Source organism: Olea europaea, unplaced genomic scaffold, assembly GCF_002742605.1.
Source record: "Olea europaea var. sylvestris unplaced genomic scaffold, O_europaea_v1 scaffold2536, whole genome shotgun sequence".
NCBI classification, from domain to species: Eukaryota; Viridiplantae; Streptophyta; class Magnoliopsida; order Lamiales; family Oleaceae; genus Olea; species Olea europaea.
The window spans coordinates 45,835-59,772 of NW_019243623.1; the positions used below are offsets into that span (position 1 = coordinate 45,835).

At 29.6% G+C, this 13,938-nt stretch overlaps 1 long non-coding RNA gene across 1 annotated transcript; it reads right to left on the reverse strand.

Annotated features, from left to right (window-relative positions):
• Positions 1-1,299: 1,299 nt before the first annotated feature.
• Positions 1,300-2,138, reverse strand: LOC111382608. The gene is made up of 3 exons (XR_002700567.1): positions 2,115-2,138; positions 1,915-2,009; positions 1,300-1,464 (listed from the first exon to the last, which is right to left on the reverse strand). It is a non-coding gene; the product is annotated as an uncharacterized LOC111382608 (long non-coding RNA).
• Between the last annotated feature and the right edge of the window lie 11,800 nt (positions 2,139-13,938).

Genomic DNA, 13,938 nt, shown 5'->3' on the forward strand with positions numbered 1-13,938 from the left:
TATACATATCATCTATAGAATATGTCAATCTTTAATTTTTGCTTTATCTATCTGTCTATGGTTTTATATCTTACTATTTTGATCCAGTTGAATTTCTCTACATCAGTTTGCTTTCTTATTACAAATTCAATTATTTAGAGATAGATGGTTGAAAATCCTTTCAAACAATTATTAGTTCAAAATGTAATTAATGAGAATTCAACATATTTAATACACTAATATTACCTTGAAAATAACACAGCCCGTGCATTGCACGGGCATGTGACTAGTGCTATTATAAAGTGCTTTAAAAAATTACATATCATTTTTTTATTGTCATGGTTTTAGTATTTATAGTATTCTTTTCATGCAATCTATTTTAATTTGATAGTATTCTTTTGTCATACTTTTAGCTTAAGTAGCATCTTTTAATTGTCATGTTACATCTTTTATAACATTCTTTTTCATTATAATTTTTAATAATTATAGCATTTTTTAATATAATGTATTATTTTTAATAGCATTTTTTTATTGTAATGTCTACATATTACATAGTATTCCTAATTCCTTAATTATCAAATGTAAATATTCAATATCATTATTTTTTTGGACAAAAAATATGAACAACAATAACAAGACCAATAATACATTCAAAACATTCTACAATATTGAAATTCATTGAGAAATCTAATTATATTTCATCTTCATATCAAACACTGGCGGCAATATATGCTTGAAAAGACAATAAACAAAATCAAATTAGAATAATCTCATTCTATTTCTCCCTTGAACTCTTGCAACAAGTCTGGAGAAGACATCCGTCAATCCAATAAAGCATTTAAATCTAAAAATTAACAAGTGATACAACTTATTAGATTGTAAAATAATTTAAAGTAAAAACATTCAAAATTCTAATTAGTGCTCGAAGATGTTAGCGTATAAAATTTGACCTTTTAGTCTATGCTATTTACTCGATGACAACTTTGTCAATTGGCCATGCAACTGTGGTACCAACACATTCTTCAATATAAGTCATATCAGAAGTAGGCCTCCACAAGAATGCATTAGGTTTCAAAGCTATATCAACCTAAACTCTCACAGCTTTAGGTCCTAAAGGAATGTGATGAACCAATATTTTTGGATCATTTGAAGACCAACGTCCTTTTGTTACCTCTTCTCCTGTTCCGATCCAATCTAGTAACGCACACTTATTGTTGAGTGTATTAGTGTTTACACTCTTTAATAGCACAAATTTAGGAACCAGGTTATAGTCAATTTTAAAAATAACACAAATTTAGGAGCCAGGACAACTTATGTTGTTCCACCAACAAAGGAACTGAGAGCTGCTTCAAGCTTTGAATCGAACCAAAGGGTTAGAGCAGCAACAATCACTCCCGAAATTTTTTGGAATTGTTACGCCGGTCTTTCTTGAAGTTAATAGCACCAATGAAAGTTTTGAAACCTCTATCTATCCCCAAGAATTCCCTGGAGCAAAATTTACTTGTCATTTTTAAATGCTGTCCAAATTTCTCTATTTAAGTATTGTCCTGTCTAATTCATTCAATGCGTGGTATACAAATTTATCAAGCCATGTATAAGGATCCTTCATTTCTCCAACATAATAACAGATAAAACAATTATGGTGAGTTAAATGTGTACTTTTAAATACGATTGTTCAAAACATATCCAAGATGAGCAGAAATGAATCTACTTGATTTTGGGCAAATTTACAAAATGTTTTTAGTGCTTAAAAATTTACTTAAATCTCTGTATGTAATGAGAAAGGAACGAAATTTGTAAATCTAGAAAGATAAGTTCATACACCACAACATATTATAACGGATGATTCTGGTTTGACATACCCTCTACCAAAAAATTACATAGAAACTTTCGCTCAGATTCATGAACCGAAAAAGCAAAAAAATATATATATACCTTTTTAAGGTAGTGAAGAAGAAGCAATCTCCACCGATCTCCTGATTCACAGCTTATATGCTTCAAAATCCCTTCCACAACTAAAAAAATAAAAACTACAGACCAAAGAGAATGATAGAATCAACAGCATGGTGTGAAAATTTGATATGAATTCATTGTTATTTGGGGGATTTTCTGAACCATAATTAATCGGAACCTACCAAAACAGAGAAATGGAGAAAGCAAGGAAGATGGAGAATTGGAAGGAAATAAAATTTTAGGGTAGAAAAGTCGGGATTTTTATTTTGGCAAGATATGGAGGGAAGGATTTTAGGCTTTTTTAATTTGGTGGCCTGTTAAAAATGCTATTATATTATATTTAGATAAAGTTCATTTTTAATTTACAACATTATAAAAAAAAATGCTATGTTTAAATGTTATAAAATGTATAAATTATTGTAGTGTTCTATAATAAAGATGACACGTGGGAAAGTACTGAAAGAAGAATGAATTTCTTAATAGCATCATTTGAAGGTGATGTTAGAAATTGATAAGAAGGAATAAGTAATGATATAAAAACATTAATAAATAGAAATGTACAAACAGAAATAATAAAATCAGATAGACAAGGTCTATAAAAGTTCATAGAATATATTTCAGATAAATTTTTAGGAGAAAATTGGATAAGAAATGCCGAAGGAGAAGCAATAACAGAAAAAGACAATGCTAGGATTAAATTAATAAATTTAACAATATGGGATATGTGTAAAATTAAAGAATATACTTGTGAATTCAGAAATTATTATTACACTCAATTTTATAGTAATGAAAATCAAAAAGTATACCAAGATATGTATTATAATAAGTTGTCAGGTTTATGGGGAATATATTTTAAAATAGAATTTGAAAAATATGTCAGAGATAATATTGGAATACCTAGAACTTTAGGTTCAAGAATAAAATTTTTATTTGAAAGATTTGTGTATATATGTCAACAAAGATAATTATTGAAAAAATCAGGAAGATTAAATAGAATATGTTGTGAAGATATGGAAAACCCTATATAATGGGAATGTAATCCTAAAACAAGGGTTAACAAAAAAATATAAAAATAAAAAGTTTAAAAATTTTAATAAAAAAATATATAAAATCTAGAAGAAGATATTATAAAAGAAAAAATATCTCATATGTTCAACAGAAAAATAAAAGTTATAAAAAAAATAAAAGTCAATGTAAACGTTGGAATTGTGGGGAAATAGAACTTATAAGCTCTGATTATGATAAAAAAAAAGTTAAAATATTACCAAAAGAATATTTGAAAATAAAAGATGAATAAAGTGAAATATCAGATATTGAACAATATTATAATCACGAAGTATATATAAATGAAACAGATGAATCGAAATCTGAATAACGAAATACAGAAAATAAAAAATAATAATATAAATATACAAAAATATGAAGGAATAGAAGGTTATGGATTAAAAGTTACATTTGATAATGATAAATCTAAGAAAATACAAAAATCATCTTTAGATTTAAAAATAGAAAAATGACATAATTTGAAAAAGAGAAAGGATAGCAATAAATGAATATCATAAGATTGAGAAAACTATAGATGTAAAAACAACATATGGAAATCATAAATTAAATCTTTTAACAAAAAATACAGTTGAAGAACTATTAACAAATGTCAGTGAAAAAATTCAATATGTTTATCTAGCAGGAATATAAATAATATTTAAATAATTATTCAGAGAAGGGATAGACTCACCCTTAATTATAACCTTACATGATGGAAGAATAATAAATCTAAAAGATAGTCATTTAGGAACATTAGAAGGAAATTTAGCATATCAAAAAATAATGTTTACATGCTACCCAAAATATTGTGTGTCATTGAAAGATAGAAACTTTAATAAAGTTTTAGGATAGCATTTTAAGCTATACAGAGATGATATCATGCAATCAGATGATCAAATTATAACTATAGAATATAGAGCTTTATATACATTTGCCAATTCTAATTATGAAAATATTTATTCCAATAAACTATATATTGAAGTACATAAAGAATGTAAGGATATTAGTAAAATAATAGAACCAAATAAACAAATAAGTTTAATTCCGAAAGAATATGAATTTAGTATTACAAGAAATAAACCTGAAATAACAGAATTAAATGAATGAGAATATTCTAATAATATAACATTTAAGGATGGAAAATTAATTAAAAGATCAAAAAGTTTTAGAATACCTAATAAAAACCAATTAGAAGAATTTAATATTTACATGCTACCCAAAATATTGTCTGTCATTGAAAGATAGAAACTTTAATAAAGTTTTAGGATAGCATTTTAAGCTATACAGAGATGATATCATGCAATCAGATGATCAAATTATAACTATAGAATATAGAGCTTTATATACATTTGCCAATTCTAATTATGAAAATATTTATTCCAATAAACTATATATTGAAGTACATAAAGAATGTAAGGATATTAGTAAAATAATAGAACCAAATAAACAAATAAGTTTAATTCCGAAAGAATATGAATTTAGTATTACAAGAAATAAACCTGAAATAACAGAATTAAATGAATGAGAATATTCTAATAATATAACATTTAAGGATGGAAAATTAATTAAAAGATCAAAAAGTTTTAGAATACCTAATAAAAACCAATTAGAAGAATTTAGTAATATAAAAGAAATAAAATTTTATAGAAATGCTAAAAATATGAAAATAGAAGAAGAATAGTATAATGGAAGAAAATATATAAATTGACCAAATATACTAATAGATATAGGAGCTAGTGAATGTCATATAACTTCAATAAAAAATAAAGATGTAATAACTCATAAAACTAATCCATATAGATATGTAAATTTTGATGGAAAAATACATATTTCAGAATTAGAAGTTAAAGTAAAAATAAAAATATGAGGAATAAACATTTTAGTGCCATGTTATATAGATAAAAGTATGGATAAAAACCCTCATATGCTTTTAGGAATGAGTTTTCTGAATGATTTAGAAGATTTTAGTATAAAAAAAGAAGAATTATACATAGTCCATAATGGACAAACTATAAAAAGAATTAAATGAATAATCAGATAAGTTTTTCATTCGTTGTATATATACAAGTTACTATTGTAGAAACAAACACAACAACTTGTGCTTTAATAAATGCAGGAAGTGATATAACAATATTTAAATTTTTTTGATAAAATCATCGAATAGTAATAGTAATATAAAAATAACTGAAATCACAGGAGAAATCACTCGAATAATTAATAGTGCTGATAAAGTTAATATAATTCTTAGAAATAAACAAATTACAGTAAATAAAATATATAAATATGATAAATTAGAATGTGATATATTATTAAGAAATGATTTTATATAACAATTTCAATATTATAAACAAAATAATTATATGATAATATTACAAACACCTTGCTCACACTTATTAAAAATTCCAAAAGAATTTAGACCTTATAGAGTTCAGCCAGCCCAGTGTGATGATAAATGAGAGAAAAACCAATCATATTTAATGAAATAAAAATAAAAGAATATTTTATAAAAAAGTTCTAAAAACGGGAATTAAAAAAAGTTTATAGAGAAAATTCATTATTATTTTGGAAACTACATCACCCTAAAGCCAAGATAGAATTAACAGAAAATGTTATAATAAGAGTTAGACCTATGATGTATACTATAGAAGATACACAAAACTTTACAAATGATGTTTAAAACTTTACAAACATTCAGAATAAGTTAGAGGAAAAGCTAGGATTGTTATAAATTATAAAGAATTAAATAAATATACTAAATTTGATGGATATTTTTTACCAAATGAAGAAACTTTAATAAACCTTGCAAAAGAAAAATAATATTATTCTAAATTTGATTGCAAATCAGGATTTTGGCAAGTAAAAATGGAAGAAAGTAGTATACAATATAATGCATTTAGTACACCTCAAGGAAAATATGAATGCTTAATAATACTATTTGGATTAAAAAATGCACCAAAAATATATCAAAGAAAAATGGATAATATATTTGAAAAGTTTAATGAATTTCTAATTGTTTATATAGATGACATATTAATATGTTTCAATAGTAAAGAAGAACATATAAATCATTTATTCTAATTTATAAATGAATGTAAAAAAAAGAATGAATTGTACTTTCTAAAAAGAAATTTATAATAGAAAATTAGAAATAGACTTTCTTGAATTATCAATAGATAAAAGGAACATATATTGCAGAATCATATATCTAAAAAAATAGAAAGCTTTTCAGATAAATTAGAATCCAAAAAATGAATGTAAAAATCCTTAAGATGTTTAAATTATATAGAAGGGTTTATTGAAAATCTTTCTAAAAAAAGCCATAAAATACGAATTTATTTTGAAAAACAAATACTAAAGGATTGAATGAAGAACATACAAAAATAGTTAAATCATTAAAAGAAGAATGTAAAAATTTACCAAAATTAAGATTACCATATAAAAAAGATAATTTAATTTTTAACACTGATGCCTCAGATAAATATTGGGCAGCAATATTAAAAACATATTTAAATAAGATTTGTAGATATTCAAGTAGAACTTTTAATCAAGCAGAAATAAATTATACTACTCATGAAAAAGAATTACTAGTAATTATTAGACGAATAAAAAAGTTCTCATTATTTTTGTTATTTAAAAAATTCTTTGCTGAAACCGATAATTTTCAAGTTGCAGGATTGGTCAAGAATAAACTACCATCAGAACTTCAATACAGAAGACTCCATAGATGGTAAACTTATTTAGCATTTCATAATTTTGATATAGTTCATATTAAAAGAGTTAAAAAGATTTTTGTAGATTTTCTTAGTAGAAATATAGAATTTGCTGATGGATAGAGCCAAGGTCATGGATTTATACCAATCTATCTTACATATACAAAAATTGATAGATTTTCTTAAGAATCTAAAGACATAAATACCGGAACAATACAGATCTCCGAGTCTGTGAAACAATACTTCTTTCTCATGACATCGAATGGTCAAATGATTAAGATAAGCCCACTTGTAATATTTTTCCCGTCAATCTCTAACTTCATAGCCTTAGTCATCCAATTTGTACAAAAGAGTTCTTCTTAAAGGGATACTAACCTCTAATTTATTATTCATTTTCACACATGCAAAGTTTGACCTAGCGACGAAGGATGTAGAGATAAAAGATTTGTAGCCACGGAGTCAAAAAGTACGTAAGCATGTACATTAGACAATAACAGAATACATGTTTTTATAATTATAATGTTAGATTAGCAACCAAAGGACAGAGATACAACAATGTGTGGTCTTAGGTAAAAAGAAAATAAGCAGGTACGTTAAAAATTTAAAATAATAATAATAATAATAATAAAATATCTCCTATCACGTTCGGATCCTGCTCTACCTAGTGCTGATTCAGTGCAAAAACTCGACCTTTCCTTTCTTGTTCTTGTCTTGATTATCATCCTTCTTCTTTTGAAGCTCTGTACAATTGACAGCAATGTGTCCCGGCTTACCACACCTAAGACACATGTTCTTCCCGAGTAAGCATTCACCCTTGTGGAGTTTATTACATTTAGGACAAGGTGTAATATTCCCACTCGTCCCACCAATAGGAACTCCGGTGCTTGGCCTTTTATTATGCTAGTTATGTCTGTTCTTGCTATGATCAATCCACTTAATGACTCCTTACTTTGTTGGGTCTACTGTTCGAATGTGGTCCTCTGCTATGAAATAGCATGAGCCCTCTCCAACATTTCACGATATGAGATGAAAAGATAGGACATAATGATCATGCCAATCTGAGGGCGTAGTCCATTTTCTAACCTCCTAATCTTCTTAACTTCAATATCCACCAAATGTGGGGCATATTTTGAGAGCTGCTTAAACTGCCTCTCATAATCAGTAAGCGATAGATCTCCCTGCTTGAGCTGCAGAAACTTTGATTCTTTGAAGTCTTTCAAAGCCTGTGGAAAATATTTTGCCATCACTTCATCCTTAAATTGCTCCCAAGTCAAGTTACGTTGCTGCTATTACGTTCTAGTACGTGAGACAGATTCCCACTAGTGACTAACTGCTCCAACAAACATGAATTCTGCGCATAGCACTTTCCGTGCATCCGTACAAGCGATGTGTTGAAAGATGCACTTCATACGTCTAATCCACTCCTCAACAGCTAATGGGTCAGAACTACATCAAAAGTCGGAGGCTTGTACCTACGAAATGAGATGGCTCCCGGGACAATTGGAGGTGCGTTTTGTTGTGACGGTATATTTTGTGGCGGTGATGCTTGGCTCTGTCTACTCAATTCTTGTACCGGTTGTAGTAAATCGTGCATCAAGTTTGTGTGACTAGGTGGTGTCATTTCCTAAAATTTAATATAAAGTTACTGGTCACATTCTAGTACTAAGTCTAACAAGTTATACTTATTTTATCTTAATACATATAATAATTTTAGTGGGGAAACAAACATGTATGTCTAAAAAACAAATTTAAAGATATGAAATTTTAAATATTTAAATTATGCAAAAATGTCTAAGCATATTCATCTTCTTACCCCTTTACATACCTTAGGGTCATCGGAGGGTGGCCGATTGGCGGTCGTTGAGTGTCAAAGATCATTCACATATTTAATAAATTTAAATTGACCTTATCGTTAAATTCATAAACCTTTAAAAAAATATTAACCTTTAGCAAATATTACGCAAGGAAATGGGTAAACAAATAAACATTTTATTATACATAACATTTAAAACATGTAAAATCCAATGTTTATATATATATATATATATATAAGGGCATATCTAAAAGTTATATATGTGCATATATACATACACACACAAAACTAAAGGACTATTTTACAATTTCGCAATTTAAAGGTTCCATATAACGGAGGCTGGAAAAATTTCACATACTTTACTCATTTCATTTTTATTTATTTATTTATTAAACTATTCAGATTTTTTTAATTATTCACGCGAATTAAAACCACATACGATTTTTTTTAAAATGTCAATTATATTTTAAACCACATACGATTTATAAATTTAAATTTCCAACTGGTACAATTTTAGGAAGTCAAATAAAGTTGGATTGTTAGCAAGTAAATTTGTAAATTTCATACCATTAGAATATTTCCCCTTAAAATAATCAATTACTTAATTATTATGAAAAGCTCTACAGATAGGATAAAAATACTATGCACAAAATGTTAACTGACCATATGTATGTATGTATGTATGTATTTTATCTCTTACTCTTATTAAAATAATGATAGTAAATTACATTTTATTTATTCTTATGCAGTGAGTAGAAATGTGACATCAACTTCACCAATTTAATACCATTATTGTGGGTTTCATTAATTAGACATGCATGGAAATGCTATTCAACCACCAATGTCTAAATCTCCAATTTTACATGTGGGGCACCCAAGACAAACAAATGGAAAGTGATGTGACAATTGTTTTGACCATGTGTCATAAATTCTCGAAAAATTGCATATATTGCTGGCTAATGATACTACAGAAAGGTACAAAAATCTTTGACATGAATATGATAGTAAAATCATAATCAATGCTTTCAAACAGGAAATTTGATAAAATGAATAACATTTAAGTCAAATTTTATTTAAAATGCAACCCGCAAATATTCCTATGCAAATAAACACGCACAAGAATTTAATAATAAATAAATGTCTGTTGCAATAAATTTAAAAGAAATAAAATTACGCATTGAAATTCTAGATTTTTGTCCAGTGGAATGAGGCACAACCCACTCAATTGAACCACCACGCTCTGACACGACCCAATCTAACTTGTGAGGAGTAGGGAAAAGAGTGAGTACATGGAAATAATCAGTAGAATATAAAATTAATGGTGTGATCCTGTATAAAATTTTTAAAACATGTATCAGAAAATCATACCGTCTCATATCTTTAAATCCGGTAAGAGCTCATATCATATCATATTATTGTGCCGAAATGGCCATATCATTTATATCATATCATTTCATACATAACTTTAACTCTCATGAGTATAAAATTCATCAACATGAAAAAAAAAAGGGTACTTAAATGGGGTAGTAAAATATTGCATTTCAATATCCTACCTTGTTAACTTGCTTTAATTTCGGAAGACAAAACAAAAGAATTCACGTTCCAACAATTCCTTTCTCTGCCCTTGCTTACGTGCTGTGCATGTATATGTATATATTTTATTTTTTGTGTCCTTTCTGTCATGTGAAATAGATTTCATATAGATAGGTAATTGGTGTATCGTGAGGAAACGTGTGAGTGAAATGAAATTACGGTTAAGTATTGGGAAATGAAATTTTGATTAAGTTTTGTCATTCAAAAAATCAAAATCAGCACATTTCCCTACACGTGTGTTATTCCCATTTAATTCAAAGTTCTAGTTAAAGAAAAAAACCAAATTTTAAATTCATTAAATAATCAATTAAAAATATAATTTAAAGCTATATCTTTCAACCTCAATAATTTAGGTTCCACTAATCCAAATTAACTTTTTCTCAAGCCTAATATGCATATTTAATTACGACTTATCCAATGAGCCCAATATCCATATACTTATTATCGCTCCATCAATATCTACATTTTAAGCCAAATAAATTTGAAATTTACCTTATATATACTTTGGTCCCTAAACTTTCAAAACATTAATATATAGTATACAAAAAATTAAATTCTATTCTATGAAATTTTGGGACATTACATTCAATGGCTACGATTGAATCCATTACATGGTGCAATCGAACCACTCAAATTCACAGAAGTCAAAGGCAATTGAAGAAATTGATACGATCACAGATGAATATACTATGTGATCGCATCGATTTAAAAGCAACAAATATGTCATCTTTCCTGATTAGATTCAAAGTCCTTTTTGTAGCCAAATTGGATGCATTTTTTAACCTAATTTTCGATCATTGCGAATACAAAACAAGGGCACAACATTGGAAGACCTCTCTAGTTGGTAAATATATTCATATCACAAAATTTGTCAAGATAAAGGAGCAAATTCACCATATTTTGGAGAGAATATTGTTGACCTAAAAAAATGCTCCAATAGAATCCTGGCCACGTTCCTTTCATGTAAGCGTCTCTTGTATACTAAACATTCCATTAGAAAGCAAAGACTATCGGTCGAGAATTAATTTCGATGATCGTTTGCACTCCGGTGATCAAATTAACAGTCAGAAGAAAGAAAAATGAGTGCAAAAGACGGGAAAGTTGTTTGACTAGAGTTGGAATAAATGTAGCATAAGTGTGAAGTGAACCTATATATATAGAAAAATGGAAATGGGCCGAGTGGGTATAGTGAGATAGACTGATGTGATCCGGGCTACGCCAAGAGCTACCAAATATTTGATGTTTGTTGGCAAAAATTTAAGGACCCATTTGAGATTAATTGAAGTCGTCAAAGCCGGCTGTTTATATGTTAGAGCCATGGAATTCAAGTTTAGTTCGAGCCGAGTCCGGGACTTCAACAAAATTAATAAAGCCAACCAATATGATAATTGAGCTATGGGTTTCATAAGGTTGACGTTCACAAGTCAGTTGAATAGAATTATGTGTTGGGAATGAAGAACTAAGCAAGCTGGAGGAAATTTATGGAAGCAAGCTGGAGCAATGCAGAATTTAATTATCCACACTTTTATGCATGCAAAATGATGGCTGAATTTATAAAATATATAAACATATGGGCAGCTGAAGTTAGATGATTAAGAGGTTGGAAATTGGAATAAATTCGCATAAGGCAAAAGGGGGTAGAATTCCCTGTCTTCATGCAACTTGTTCGGCTTAAGGAAAATCGAAGAAGCTCTTGGCGTAGCCCGAATCACATTATCCCCTCTCTCTTCAAAAGGATTCGACCTCGAATCCAAGTCTTCAACGTCCAAATTAGAGCCTTTATTTTCGATCATGGTAAGCATATGAAATGGTCCATCGCCTCTAGGATGAAACTTGGACCGCTTTTGAATCCTTATCCGCCTTTTGCATAAATAAATCCAATCACCCTCGCAATGATCAAAATGACCGCGCCATGATTGCTTACTTCGCCCCGTTTGAGATGCTCCAATAAGAACTTCACTTGATAGATCACCTTGCACCCTCGATGTCCTCCTTTGCCTAGGTAGTAGCAACAATAACACTCCGAATGGATGCATTTTCCCCGGCATATCACTTTTGTGTTTCAGCTCCTTACCATTCAATCCAACACATAAAAATTTATTCCACGACAACTTCTTTACCTCTTCAGGGATAATAAATTCAACTTCCGGTATTATGGCGATTTCCAAACCAAGGTGCGGTTGTTGATTGATTTCTTCCACAATTTGATATCCAGTTCCTGGGTCAGGTGGTATTCCAACAAAATTAAATTTTGGAATTAAGTCTTCGTTGACCTGCAAAAGAGAAATATCAAAAGTAGGGAGGGAAATATTAGTTTTCTCCAATGCTTCCTCAACTCCATGCTTATTTTCATCCAAGCTCACTTCCATCACTTCCTTCACCTCCGAAGACCCTACTTCATTTTTCACTTCCAATTTAACCACTTCTTCATCCTCATTTTTACTCTCAATCTCCATTTTATTTTCTCGTGGCTTCTCCCTAAATTCTCGCTCACGCCGATTACTCCTATAATAATTTGGCGCATATTCTCTCCTCATAATATGCCTCAACTCATTCCAAGTTTCAATACGCCTCTCTCCATTTCTTCGCCTAGATTTTGTCAACTGATCGTACCAAGTAGTTGCATAACCCACAAAAGTGTACATAACTAACTTTAATTTTCTCTCCCCTGAGTAGTCATGGCAATCAAACACTAATCTACCCGTTCTTCCCATGTTAAGTATGCCTCGAGATCGTCCCTACCCTTAAATCGCGGAAGTGATAATTTGCCATTTTTCACATTCCTACCAACACTGCATCCAACACAATTTATATCCCGTTCGCCAAGCCTATCACCTCTATTTTTCATTCCCCACAAATCAACATCAACCAATGCATCCCCTCTACTACAATTGTCATATGCATCACAAATTTTGTCCTAGGTTCCCGTCTCCTCACATCGAACCTCTCATCACATTCATCCCAACGAATATTTTTCAACTTCACATCCAGTCTGTCTAATTTATTTCCCAACCTATTCTCCATATCCATCAACATTTTCTCCAATTGCCGCATCACCGTTTTAGACATAATTCAATTGGGTTGTGGGCGAAACTCGTGAATTTTCAAACTCAAGAATTGGATAGAAAATTTGAAATGAATTATGAAAATTCAAGAAGTGGTCTTGAATTTCTGACTGGCTGGACTAGACAATTTGAAACTTTAATATGAATTCAAGAAAGTTGTTCTTGAATTGGAATTCGACACAATAACAACTTTTTTTTTAACTCAATTTCTTTTGGAACAGTAACCCGACGTGGACAGTAACCCGGATGAACAGAATTTTTTTTAAATGACGTGAACAGTAACTCGGAACAATTATTTTTTCTTGACTCACTAGATAGAAAACTCGACTACGACGCTAACGGAACAAACGGAATAGGATTTGGACGTCAAATTAGCCCAAAAACAAGATTTAATTTTTTTTTATGATTTTTAAGGATCAAAAGACTCTAAACATTACTGGCTCGAAGAACAATTAAAAAAAAAATTAAAACTTACTCAACAAGAAAAAGGAAAAGGATATAACCTTCGATTTTCGGAGTTCAAGTTCTGATACCAACTGATGCGAACTCGTGAGCAACGAACACTCACAAACCCACAATGAGATTGCCACAGTTCCCAAGAACGCCAATGGATCGATGGTTTTGGATTTAATCCTCAAACAATGAATTAGGCAATCGTAGATATATTAAATCTACGACCTCCTAATCACAAGTCTTGCGAATCTCACCCGAAATTTGTGGATCTGACTCAATAATCATGAACCAAACAACCACCACAATCACTTGGATATGCCGACCTTTT